Here is an 11,785-nt window from a genome sequence, read left to right on the forward strand (position 1 = left end):
CCCTTTACCCTAACTCTCTCTGTTGATTGGTCTGCAGCTGATAACCCTCCTATTCCATGTTGTTAATGGCACTGCTGGCAAGAGGGTGGCAGCATGGGCTAGAGCTCCTTGGCACCACCCACCGATAGGCTGAAACAAAGGCGCAATAGCTCTACAACCCATTTGAGAAGCAGCTGTGGTGCCCTGTGAATGTTGAGCAGGGCAGAAAGCGGGACGGGGGATATGCTGGCAGCAGGTATTTTTCTGAAGCCCGCGCAGAGTGGACCCTAGCAACTGGCTACTGCCTATTATCTGCTCTTCAGTCTCTCACCCCCCCATTTTGAAATTTTGTACCCCTAATAATTTTGTACCCAGGACAACCACCTCTGTGGCCCATCCCACACGGCATCACTGCCTGAGCATAGGGCAGGTTCCTATGATTTGCCAGGATGCCTAAATTAGCATAGTGTGGGAGGAGGGTGACTTCAACCCACACCTGATAAAAGGCTGGTGATCTGTCAAGCGGTTTCCTCTGTTCCATTTATCAGCATGAAAAATGTTCAGCTGGAGGTTCCCTTAATCTCATTTGAGCCCTAACCAACCATCACAAACATGCTGAACCTCTACAAAAACAACAATGACCAAAGGCCCTGTTCCTGCCGAACATCTTCCTTTAGGGACTCCTTGCACTGTTGATTGAGTATTGGTGATTCAGAAAGAGAAGATTCCACTTATTCCCCCCCCCCCCCCCGCCCCATGGAAGGGAAAAAGAAATCTGGGTACAGGCCTCCCAGCTATTTCCATACATAGAATGCTTCTCATTCCTCCTTATTTTCTCTCCCTTCTTAGTTTGCAGAGGTAGAGAAAAATAATCCGGGGCTCAATTTAACACCATAGATGCAGAAAAGAGCCCTGAGTAACACCCACAAGGCAGTTGCTTTTGGAGAGAGAGATGGAGAATGGTGCCGTATCAAAGTACCGTTGCCTGTCCCTGTGTGCATGTTTCAGGATGAAATATTGTTCCGCTGAGAGAGATTGGAATGCCACTAGCAACCCTGCTGAAGGCTTTCTCCTCTATTTTCTCTTTGTAAATTTTTTAGGTTCCATGCCAATGTTCCTCACTGTGCATTCTTTGATGCTTAATTCTGTGGGTGCAGAGAGGGAGGGGGGGAGAAAGAGAAGAGTTCCTTTCTAAAATAAGAGGCTTTCTAAATTGCTCCCACTGCTTAACATCAGGCATGCCATTGACTTGATCCAAGAAGATGGCTTTTCTACCGTTGTTGTTAGCTTTATCCAGTAGCAGGGGTCCAAGGGTCTAGGGTTAAAGACCTGTTACTATTTCTGCAGCAGTGCCCCAGACTCCAGAATCCCAGAGCTACCCAATCAGCACGAAAGGACAGCTTTTTAGCGACTGAGAAAATGTCTTCTCAATCTTTGTTTGATTGCAGCCCGTCGGAGTAAAAGCAGTTGAGTCACCCAATGAGGAATAGCTCTTAGGGTCATTCTGGACAAGGTGTGCAGGAAGAACTCTCTAGTGCAAGTATTTTGGTGGAGCCCTCTGTTCACTTAGGTGTTTCTTACATTCTGATGGCGCTTAATTTTTTCTTCCTCATGAACACTACTCACAGCCAGGCCTCATCACAGTTTGTTGTCCTTCACCTGCTCAAATACATCTTCCATCAACCACTTCAGTCCTGCTCAGATGTTATGGTCAAACAGGGAATGGCAATATGTGTAGAGGATGGGGGGTGTGTGCCACCTACCCACTCCACCTTCTTGTGTTTTAAATTTACATTTGTTAATTATTGCATTTCCTCCAAGGAATTCAAGGTGTTGTGCACGGCTCTCCCCCTCAACCATTTTATCCTCCCAATCGCCCTGCAAGGGAGGGGCGGCTAAGAGACAGTGACTGGCCCAAGCTCACTAGCAAGCTTTGTGGCTGAGTTGGAATTCAAACCCTGGACTTTGTAGTCATAGTTGAAGCCCTAACACACTAGACCACACCAATGTTGAGCAGGAAGGTCTGAACAGGCTTCTAGGCCCATCTGGCTGCTCTGTCAGTGTTCCTGATCATGAGGAGGCCTATAAACCTGTTCAAGCAAATGAAGAATTCAAAGGACGTCACATGCATAATCTGAGTACGTCTTACAACAGTCCTCTAAGGAAGACCAGTATTGTTATTAGCAGTGGTATTGTTAAATATAGACTGCTGGTATAGATTGCAATCCTATTTCCTTTTGCTTGGGATCACAATGGAAGTAATTTTTGTGTAGACATGCATGGTATTGAACTGTCACAATTGGATGCAGTAATGCTTCTGCTGGTTTTCTGCTAGAAACCTCAAAACCAGGGCTGTCTTAAGAATACACAGCACTGGGGTACAAAGATCCACCCAGTACGCCCCCCCCGGTTGTCCAGTCCCAGGCATGCAGGAAGGCGGAGCCAGCCGGCTGCCTCAGCATCTTGCTTGCTTGGTCGCCCCCGAACTCATGGCGCAGAGCCACCCACAACAGAAGAGTCCACCATGGTGCTCCAACCGATGGGCGTGTTCTTCCCTGGACTCAACTCTCAGGCCCCGGACTCTCGGCCTGGTGCCACTGAGAGCCTGGCGCCCGGGTGCCCCGGACCCTTAGTGCCTATGGGTAATAATAATAATAATAATAATAATTTTTTATTTATACCCTGCCCTCCCCAGCCAAGGCCGGGCTCAGAGCGGCTTACAAGCAATAATAAAAACAAGATGAATGATTACAACTTAAAAACAAAAATAAAATACAACATTAAAATAATGGAACATTAAAATATTAAAATGTAGCCTCATCGCAGGAGGAGAAGGAAAAGAAAAAAGAAAGAGAGGGAGGGAATCAAATTGGCTCCAAGCCAAAGGCCAGGCGGAACAACTCTGTCTTACAGGCCCTGCGGAAAGAAATCAGATCGTGCAGGGCCCTGGTCTCATGAGGCAGAGCGTTCCACCAGGCCGGAGCCAGAGTTGAAAAGGCCCTGGCTCTGGTTGAAGCCAATCTAACTTCTTTAGGGCCTGGGACCACTAGGGTGTTGTTATTTATGGACCTTGAGGCTCTCCGTGGGGCATACCAGGAGAGGCGGTCCCGTAGGTACGAGGGTCCTAGACCGTGAAGGGCTTTAAAGGTCAAAAGCAGCACCTTAAATCTGACCCTGTACTCCACCGGGAGCCAGTGCAGCTTGAAAAGCACTGGGTGAATATGCTCCCATGGCAGAGACCCCGTGAGGAGCCTCGCTGCAGCATTCTGTACCCGCTGGAGTTTCTGGGACAGCTTCAAGGGCAGCTGAAGACGTAAGACGGCCCTGCTCAGGACAAGAGTCCTGTTGTATACTCAAATCCAGCTTGCAGGTGTCCCACAGGCATCTGGTTGGTCACTGTGAGAACAGGATGCTGGCCTAGGAGCATAACTGTCAATGTTTTCCTTTTTTCAAGGGAAATTCCCTTATTCTGAATAGGATTCCTCGCAAGAAAAGGGAAACGTTGACAGCTATTCCTTGGAGGGCCATTGGCCTGATCTAGCAGGCTTTTCTCACATTTGTAACCGTTAGGGCTGTATAGGCAATGTTATTCCTACTCAGAGTAGACGCACTGGAGCTGATGACTTGATTGATTTCAATTGTTTCACTCTCAGAACCTATTTGGATGCCACCCATTGCTTGGAAGTCCCCATCATAGCAACGTAAAAACAGTCTTGCATTAAACAGCCTTAGAAAGGAATATTTGCCAAAGCTGACATAATAGTTTTTAATAATAGTCGTAAAAATAATAACAGCAGCAAACTTTATGATAATGATTGTGATGATAAAAGCTAATGCTAACAAACAGCACCATCAGAGCAACAAAACCTCTGCTGTTTTCAGAGTGAATGCTGGCAATTGAGTAATTCTTAGCAACCTGCATGTTTCTTTTTTTAAAAAAATAATTGCTGCTCCAATTTACCTTTCTTTTTCTGTTGAAAAAAATAAAATAAAGTACAAGTTTATAGGCTGTTCCAGTTGCTGCTGGCGTGACTTCAAAACCTCGCGGGCTTCTTTTGTACTCTTTAAGCATCTGCCTGGCTATGTTCGCTTTTCCCTTCGGTGAACTCTGCAAAAAAGCAGCAGCAGCAGCAAAGATTAAAGAAAGCTCAGATAATTTCTGCCCAGTGGGGTGCATTTGGTGAAAGCACTGGTGTGCTTCCCGCCCCCAGATGTCTCATACAAATGAAATTGCTACAGGGGAAATGCAGGCCTCTCCTGGGATGAGGTGATGCCCCCTTTTTTTTTTTGCAACTGAGACAGTTATAGGCCAGGTGAGGGCTGACAAAAGTTCTCTGAGAGATTTTATTTTCCCCTTTCCATGCCAGTGGGTGTTTCTCATAGTAAACATGTACAGTGTGAGGTATAGGATGGAGAAGGGTGCTCAGCAAATCAGGACTTGCTGATATCGCCTCTGAAGAAGAGTTGTTGAATGCCATGGAGAGCTCCTGTACAACTAAGGACCTGGAGGGCTGCTCCTTACTCCCAAAAACTGTCCCATCTCATGGATGTTGCACCTGGGTGATAACTCCTCCAACTACAAGCTTCCCCTTTATCCCCAATTCTCTCCATTAACCTCCCATAGCCCTCAAAGCTAAGTTCAAGGTGCTGGTTTTAGTGTATAAAGTCCCATACCACTTGGGACCAGGATACTTGAAAAGTCACCCCATTCCTCATACACCCCTACCACCCCTGCAATCTATAGGTGAGGGTCTCCTACAGATGCCAGTATAGAAAAATGTCTGTTCTGCACAATATCAGAATTGGATATTTCGTGCAGTGGTGCTTAGCCATTGCAACTCTCTCACATTGAATATTAGACAGGCTCTCTGTTGTGTTTTCAGTGCCTACTAAACATCTTCCTCTCCAAAAAGCCTTTTAAAATTGAGATATTTCCTAGCCTGGATCTGTATATTGGAGTTGTTTTTAGATGTTTAAAGGTAAAGGTAAAGGGACCCCTGACCGTTAGGTCCAGTCGCGGACGACTCTGGGATTGTGGTGCCCATTTCGCTTTATTGGCCAAGGGAGCCGGCGTACATTTTCCGGGTCATGTGGCCAGCATGACTAAGCCGCTTCTGGCGAACCAGAGCAGTGCACTGAAACACCGTTTACCTTCCCATCGGAGTGGTACCTATTTATCTACTTGCACTTTCACGTGCTTTTGAACTGCTAGGTCGGCAGGAGCAGGGACCGAGCAATGGGAGCTCACCCCGTCGCAGGGATTCGAACCACCGACCTTCTGATCAGCAAGCCCTAGGCTCTGTGGTTTTTCCCACAGCACCACCCGCTGTTTAGAGATGCTTTAATGTTGTATCATTTGTGTGTTTGTTTCCCTGGGCTCCTAATGATGATGATGGTGGTGGTGGTACAGTAGCAGCAGCAGCAACAACGATAACAACAACAGTGAGTAGTCTACTGCGCTTGGGTCTTGCTTGTGGGTTTCCCGCAGGCTTTCGGTTGGCGACTGTGAGAACTAGATGCTGGACTAGATGGACCATTGGTCTCATCCAGCAACCTATTCTTACATTACATTCCCACATTACAATGGTCTTCCGTAACAACTAAGCACCGCTAGTTAAGTATTTAAAGGCAATTAGCTGGTGTTGCCCAGAATTACTTTTGAAGGAATAGCAAAGCTTGATTTGTTGACATTCTCATATATATTCATATTGGTGGGTCTTAGAAGAAGGCAGAGGTAATAGGGACTGGAAAATGTATTGCCTTTGGACGGCAGCTAGCCAGTGCCTTTTGACTAGTGCTGGTCAGCAGACAACCCCACGATGTCATCCCCTGATATATCATATGAACTGTCACACGTGCTTATTTGCAGTCTCTGGTGCTTCCCTCCCCCCCTGCAGTGGGAGGGGCCCCTGTGTCTGAATTTTGGAACTGGGCCCGGGAAACCTTTTGGGATTTAGGAATTGAGTCTTATCCAGGTGTGCCTGGAGCTGGAGGGCAGCCACCTGCTCAGAGCAACCGTAACTTCCTTCTTTCATCTGAAGGGGCCTTTTTAATTGGTGTAAATAGAAGGGCTGAGCCTGACTGTACTGGAGGCTTCCTCGTGGTGAAATCGGTAGCAGGGAGAGAAAGGCGCTTTGTATGGGCTCTGAGACATCCTCTTGCTTCCCATGTGCGGACAACATTTGTCTTTAACTTCCAAGCTGGTTTGAGATTTAGTACTTTTTATTTCTTAAAAAAAATCTTACCTCTTTTACTTACTTATTTACAACGCAATCCTATGAAGAGTATAAGCTATGTGTCTGCTCAGAAGTAAACTCTGCAAAGTTTGACGGGGCTGATTGCTAGGAAATGAAATATATATATATATTATATATATGCAGGTTTTGGTGTCCTCGGGTGTCTTCCCGTGTAAAAGTTGGGGTGTCTAGGCGACGTTTCGACGAGGTCTCACTCGTCATCTTCAGGCTGGTGCTTTCGGCTTCTTGTTACTGGAACAGAGCGGGATCTCAATGTTTGAGTTCCTATAAATACTGTAGAGGGGGTGTGGTGTCTAGCCTCCAATGTTCTGGGCAGAGAGGAAGTTCCCAGGCTAGTGTGCCTTTTCTTCTTTTGTTCCTTAATTACTTGAGAGATACCTTGAGTGATTTCTTGAGTGATATCCTGAGTACCACTTAGGTGGGTCATTAGGTGTGGATTAGTTGCTAAAGTCTTTGTGTCTTGACCTCTTGAACTTTGTGAAGAGTTTTCCTGAGAAGATGGCTGTATTGCACTTAGTTGTGCTTTGGCTTGGCTTCGTGTATAGGGGCGAGCTGTGGTTTTGTGGCTTGTGTCAGCCAGATCTGTGTAGGGATTGCAGGGGGGTGCAGCATCCGGAGGTGCCACCATGGATTGGCTACTGGATGGTGTCAGTAATTCATCTGTGGAGAGGGTCTGGGTTTGGGTCTGGTGTGGTTGATTGGTGTTGGCGTTCTGTGTGCCTCTGGATCTGGTGTCAGTTTTTGTGGGGAGGGCTAATTTCCAGATGATATATGAATGATATATGATATATATATATGAGATATATATATATATATATATATATATGCAGGTTTTGGTGTCCTCGGGTGTCTTCCCGTGTAAAAGTTGGGGTGTCTAGGCGACGTTTCGACGAGGTCTCACTCGTCATCTTCAGGCTGGTGCTTTCGGCTTCTTGTTACTGGAACAGAGCGGGATCTCAATGTTTGAGTTCCTATAAATACTGTAGAGGGGGTGTGGTGTCTAGCCTCCAATGTTCTGGGCAGAGAGGAAGTTCCCAGGCTAGTGTGCCTTTTCTTCTTTTGTTCCTTAATTACTTGAGAGATACCTTGAGTGATTTCTTGAGTGATATCCTGAGTACCACTTAGGTGGGTCATTAGGTGTGGATTAGTTGCTAAAGTCTTTGTGTCTTGACCTCTTGAACTTTGTGAAGAGTTTTCCTGAGAAGATGGCTGTATTGCACTTAGTTGTGCTTTGGCTTGGCTTCGTGTATAGGGGCGAGCTGTGGTTTTGTGGCTTGTGTCAGCCAGATCTGTGTAGGGATTGCAGGGGGGTGCAGCACTGGTGTGCTTCCCGCCCCCAGATGTCTCATACAAATGAAATTGCTACAGGGGAAATGCAGATCCCGCTCTGTTCCAGTAACAAGAAGCCGAAAGCACCAGCCTGAAGATGACGAGTGAGACCTCGTCGAAACGTCGAAACGTCGCCTAGACACCCCAACTTTTACACGGGAAGACACCCGAGGACACCAAAACCTGCATTCCTGTACCCGTGAAAATCTACGAAAGCAAATATATATATATATATATATAGTCCAGTAGCACCTTAGAGACCAGCTAAGTTTGTTCTTGGAATAAGCTTTCGTGTGCATGCACACTTCTTCAGATCTGCTAGGAAATGGTTATCAATAAAATTGCAGCCCTTCAGCAGGTGTCAAAAGAATAAAACAAGAGCGAACATTTAAAAGAAAAGATAAAAAGAGAATCCAAGCCAAGAGCCTGCAGTTTCTGTACATTAACTGAACAATAAGTCAACAGTGAAAAGTTAGGTATTGCTCTTGGAAGACTTAGTGCTGATCCACACAATACATTTAAAGCACATGTGAGGCACATTTAAAGGACCTGGCTCCCCCCACTCACCAAAGAATCATAGGAACTGTTGTTGTTAATGGTGCTGGGAATCCTAGTTCCATGAGGGGGGGGGAGAAACTAAAGTTCCCAGGATACTTTAATGAAAGTCATATGTTTTAAAGGTGCCTTGAATGTGCTTTAAATTAAACCTGTTATTATTATTTATTAAATTTGTATACCACCCTTCAGTTGAAGATCACAGGATAGTTCACGACATAAACATACAAAATGAGAACAAAAATACATAATAAAACAGATACAACCCAATGTCCACCAGCCCGCAAACACATTTTAAAGGCCATGGAACGTTAATCTATAATCAGCCAAGGGCCTGGTCATAGAGAAATGTTTTTGCTTGGCACCTAAAGATATGTAATGAAGGCCCCATGTGAGCCTCCCTGGGGCCTGTTCTCATGTTCCCACCCACCCTTTCAGTTACGCTAACCGAAACATAAGCATCCTTCAAAAATTTCACTTGTCTGAATTTTGCAGTGCAGTTCTCCAACAAAATAACGTGTACAGTGGTACCTCGGGTTAAGTACTTAATTCCTTCGAGAGGTCCATTCTTAACCTGAAACTGTTCTTAACCTGAAGCACCACTTTAGCTAATGGGGCTTTCTGCTGCTGCTGCGCCGCCGCCCAATTTCTGTTCTCATCCTGAAGCAAAGTTCTTAACCTGAAGCACTATTTCTGGGTTAGCAGAGTCTGTAACCTGAAGCGTATGTAACCTGAAGCATATGTAACCCGAGGTACCACTGTACTTAAAAGCTGCGTGTACAAGGGTGAAGTGTGTATAAAAAGGCACACAGTGAAAATGGTATTGAAAGTGTGTTATATCAGGCAAAGTTGCTCTGCAAAAATATTTATGTTATGCAAAATCACATACATATGTAAATATATTAGAAGAAATTTGCTCTTAAATGCTGGTGTATTTTCATTAGGACTTTGCAAATATCACAAACTGATGTGGAAATATGCGAAATATTGGTAAAATGAGAACCTGAAATTGACAGCTTCATCCATCCCTTCTCCAAGCTGATCAGCCTTACCTATAAACAGTGGGTGGCCCTGCCAGTGGCGTAGCGTGGGGGGTGCAGGGGGGGGGCTGGCCGCACCAGGCACAACATCTGGGAGTTAGGGTTAGGGGGCACAAATCCATGGGTTAGGGGGCGCAAATTACTTGCCTTGCCCCGGGTGCTGACAACCCACGCTACGCCACTGGGACCTGCCAGTCAGCTCCCTTCTCCTTAGTCTCAGTATTGCCCCTTGTAGAACTCTGTAATGGGGAGGAGGAAGATGGGGACACGGGATCACAGCTAGGCTGTCACATTCACTGGGATTAATTTCTGAGCAGTCACGTACTGTGATTTTTCTCCAGTATGCTTCTTCAGGATGGTAGTCAATGGCCTAGAATGGCTTCAATAAACAAGCACAGAACAGATTATTCATGCCTGGCTTTTCCTAGAAACAGGGAAACATTCCTAAAAGCACATTGCAACACACACAATGTTTATCATTGTGGCTACTGGCTCCACACGTTCTGTGCCCTCTGGGTGTTACAGGAGTGCCTACTTTGATTGGATCTCATGTTTGGCTGTGCCCTGTGAGAGGCTGCAATTCAGGGTCTATTGCTGCTTGTGACATATTCTAGCGGCATTATCAATGGCTACTAGCCACAATGGCTATTTTATTCCTCCACTGTTGGAGGCTGCATGCCTCTGAATTCCAGCTGCTGAGGATCACAGGTGGGGACTGGGCTGCTGTGCTCAAGTCCTGTTTGCAGGCTCCTCGTTGGGGCACCTGGCTGTCCGCTTTTGAGAACAGGATGTACATAGAGTTGAAGGAAGAATTTGGAAAAAGGGCCGCTCTTTCCCACTTCCTCTTTCATCTCTATGTGCTTTTCCAAGCTCAGACTGAAACAGTGTTACTCACCGCAGCTGTCACCAGCAGGTATGTCCGCTGGGCTCTTTGCACAGGGTTCCTACTTCAGCCTCTTGCAGAGATGATTCCTTGTCACACATTATGTTGCAAGTCTGCGGACACCAGCAAGAAACTGTGGCTTATTATGAGATAAGGGCAGGAAACCTTTTTGAGCCTGGGGGCCTCTTTCTCTTCTGGGCAACTTCCAGAGGGCCACATATCAGTGGTGGACAGGGTCAGAGGCAAATACAGTGGTACCTCAGGTTACACACGCTTCAGGTTACATACACTTCAGGTTACAGACTCTGCTAACCCAGAAATAATACCTCGGGTTAAGAACTTTGCTTCAGGATGAGAACAGAAATCGTGCTCTGGCAGCGCGGCAGCAGCAGGAGGTCCCATTAGCTAAAGTGGTGCTTCAGGTTAAGAATGGACCTCCGGAACGAATTAAGTACTTAACCCGAGGTACCACTGTACCAACAGAGCAACAATGTGTTCATTGCACATGGCATATTTAGGAGTGCAGACAACTTCAGGAGTACAGTGGTACCTCGGGTTATGTAACCTTTGGGTGATGCAATTTCGAGTTACGAACCCGGTGCACGTGTGTGCGCAGAAGCGCACTATGTCACCGCGCACATGCGCAGAAGCAGCACCTGCGGATACGGACTTTTCGGGGTAAGTACGGACCCCCGGGACAAATTAAATTAGTATCCGGAGAGTCCACTGTGCAGCTGAACAACGTAATATGTGAATTGGCCCATAGGCTGTGATACTGGACTTGGGTTCTAGGGAAGAGCCATGCTTGAAATCAAACCTTTCCCTTTAAACTGGGGTGAGAAAGGGCTACCTTTTCAAAGGATATTTGTGCACAGAAAGTTGGCTTATACCTTTTGAGACTTGCTTGGTGCTTCAGCTTTTGCGGAGTGGGAAAACGCCCCTCTCCCCACCACTGCTTCTTTCAAAGAGGTATAGAAAAAAGAAGTTCAGACATAATAATATATCAAAATGTGAGATGCCTTCTCATTAGGAAATCTGTGTAAGTGCATTAGTGGCCAACCACAGCTAGAACCAAGAGCCGGCAAGAGGATCCCAGCGTGGGCCTGGCTCTAATCTGGATCAGATGGCACCAGCCTCCAACATATGCACTGAATTTGTAAGGTTGCGTTTGGAAGGTGGATGAGGTGATGGTGTGTGTGTGTGTGTGTGTGTGTTAGGTAGTGCTCTTTCACACAGAAGCGGGCCAGACTTGGCTGAGTCCCTCAAAGAGAGAGTGAGGGAGCCAGCGGGGTAGGTTGCCTCTGTCAATGGCAGATTGATCTCGGTAGGGTGACCAAGTTAAATAATTTTAGATAAATAAACACGGGAGGAAAGCAGGCCCATCTCGTTTTACCAAAGAGCTGCTCCACGACCTGGTGGAGGAGAGTTTGGGAACAGGAACTTTGCTGGGGGTTGTGGCTCATTTATAGTCAGATTCTATTCTTTGTAAGAGCCTTTGATGGTACTTCTGCATGAGAAAGGGAACATTCTGCACTAAGGATGGATGAACCTGTCAAATTCAGTTTCCCCTGCTCATTTTTCCAAACTTAACTTCAGTTCTCCAAATTTCTACGTCAGTTTGTGACTTTTTTTTCACCAAGTCCTTGTGGAAATTTCCCTCCTCCTCCTTCTCCCTACCTGTTACTTCACCCAAAGGTCCCAAGGCAGGATAAAAGCAGGGCACCCACCCAAAGTTGTTGAGT

This window comes from Podarcis gaigeae, assembly GCF_964106915.1.
Source record: "Podarcis gaigeae genome assembly, chromosome: Z".
Taxonomy (NCBI): Eukaryota; Metazoa; Chordata; class Lepidosauria; order Squamata; family Lacertidae; genus Podarcis; species Podarcis gaigeae.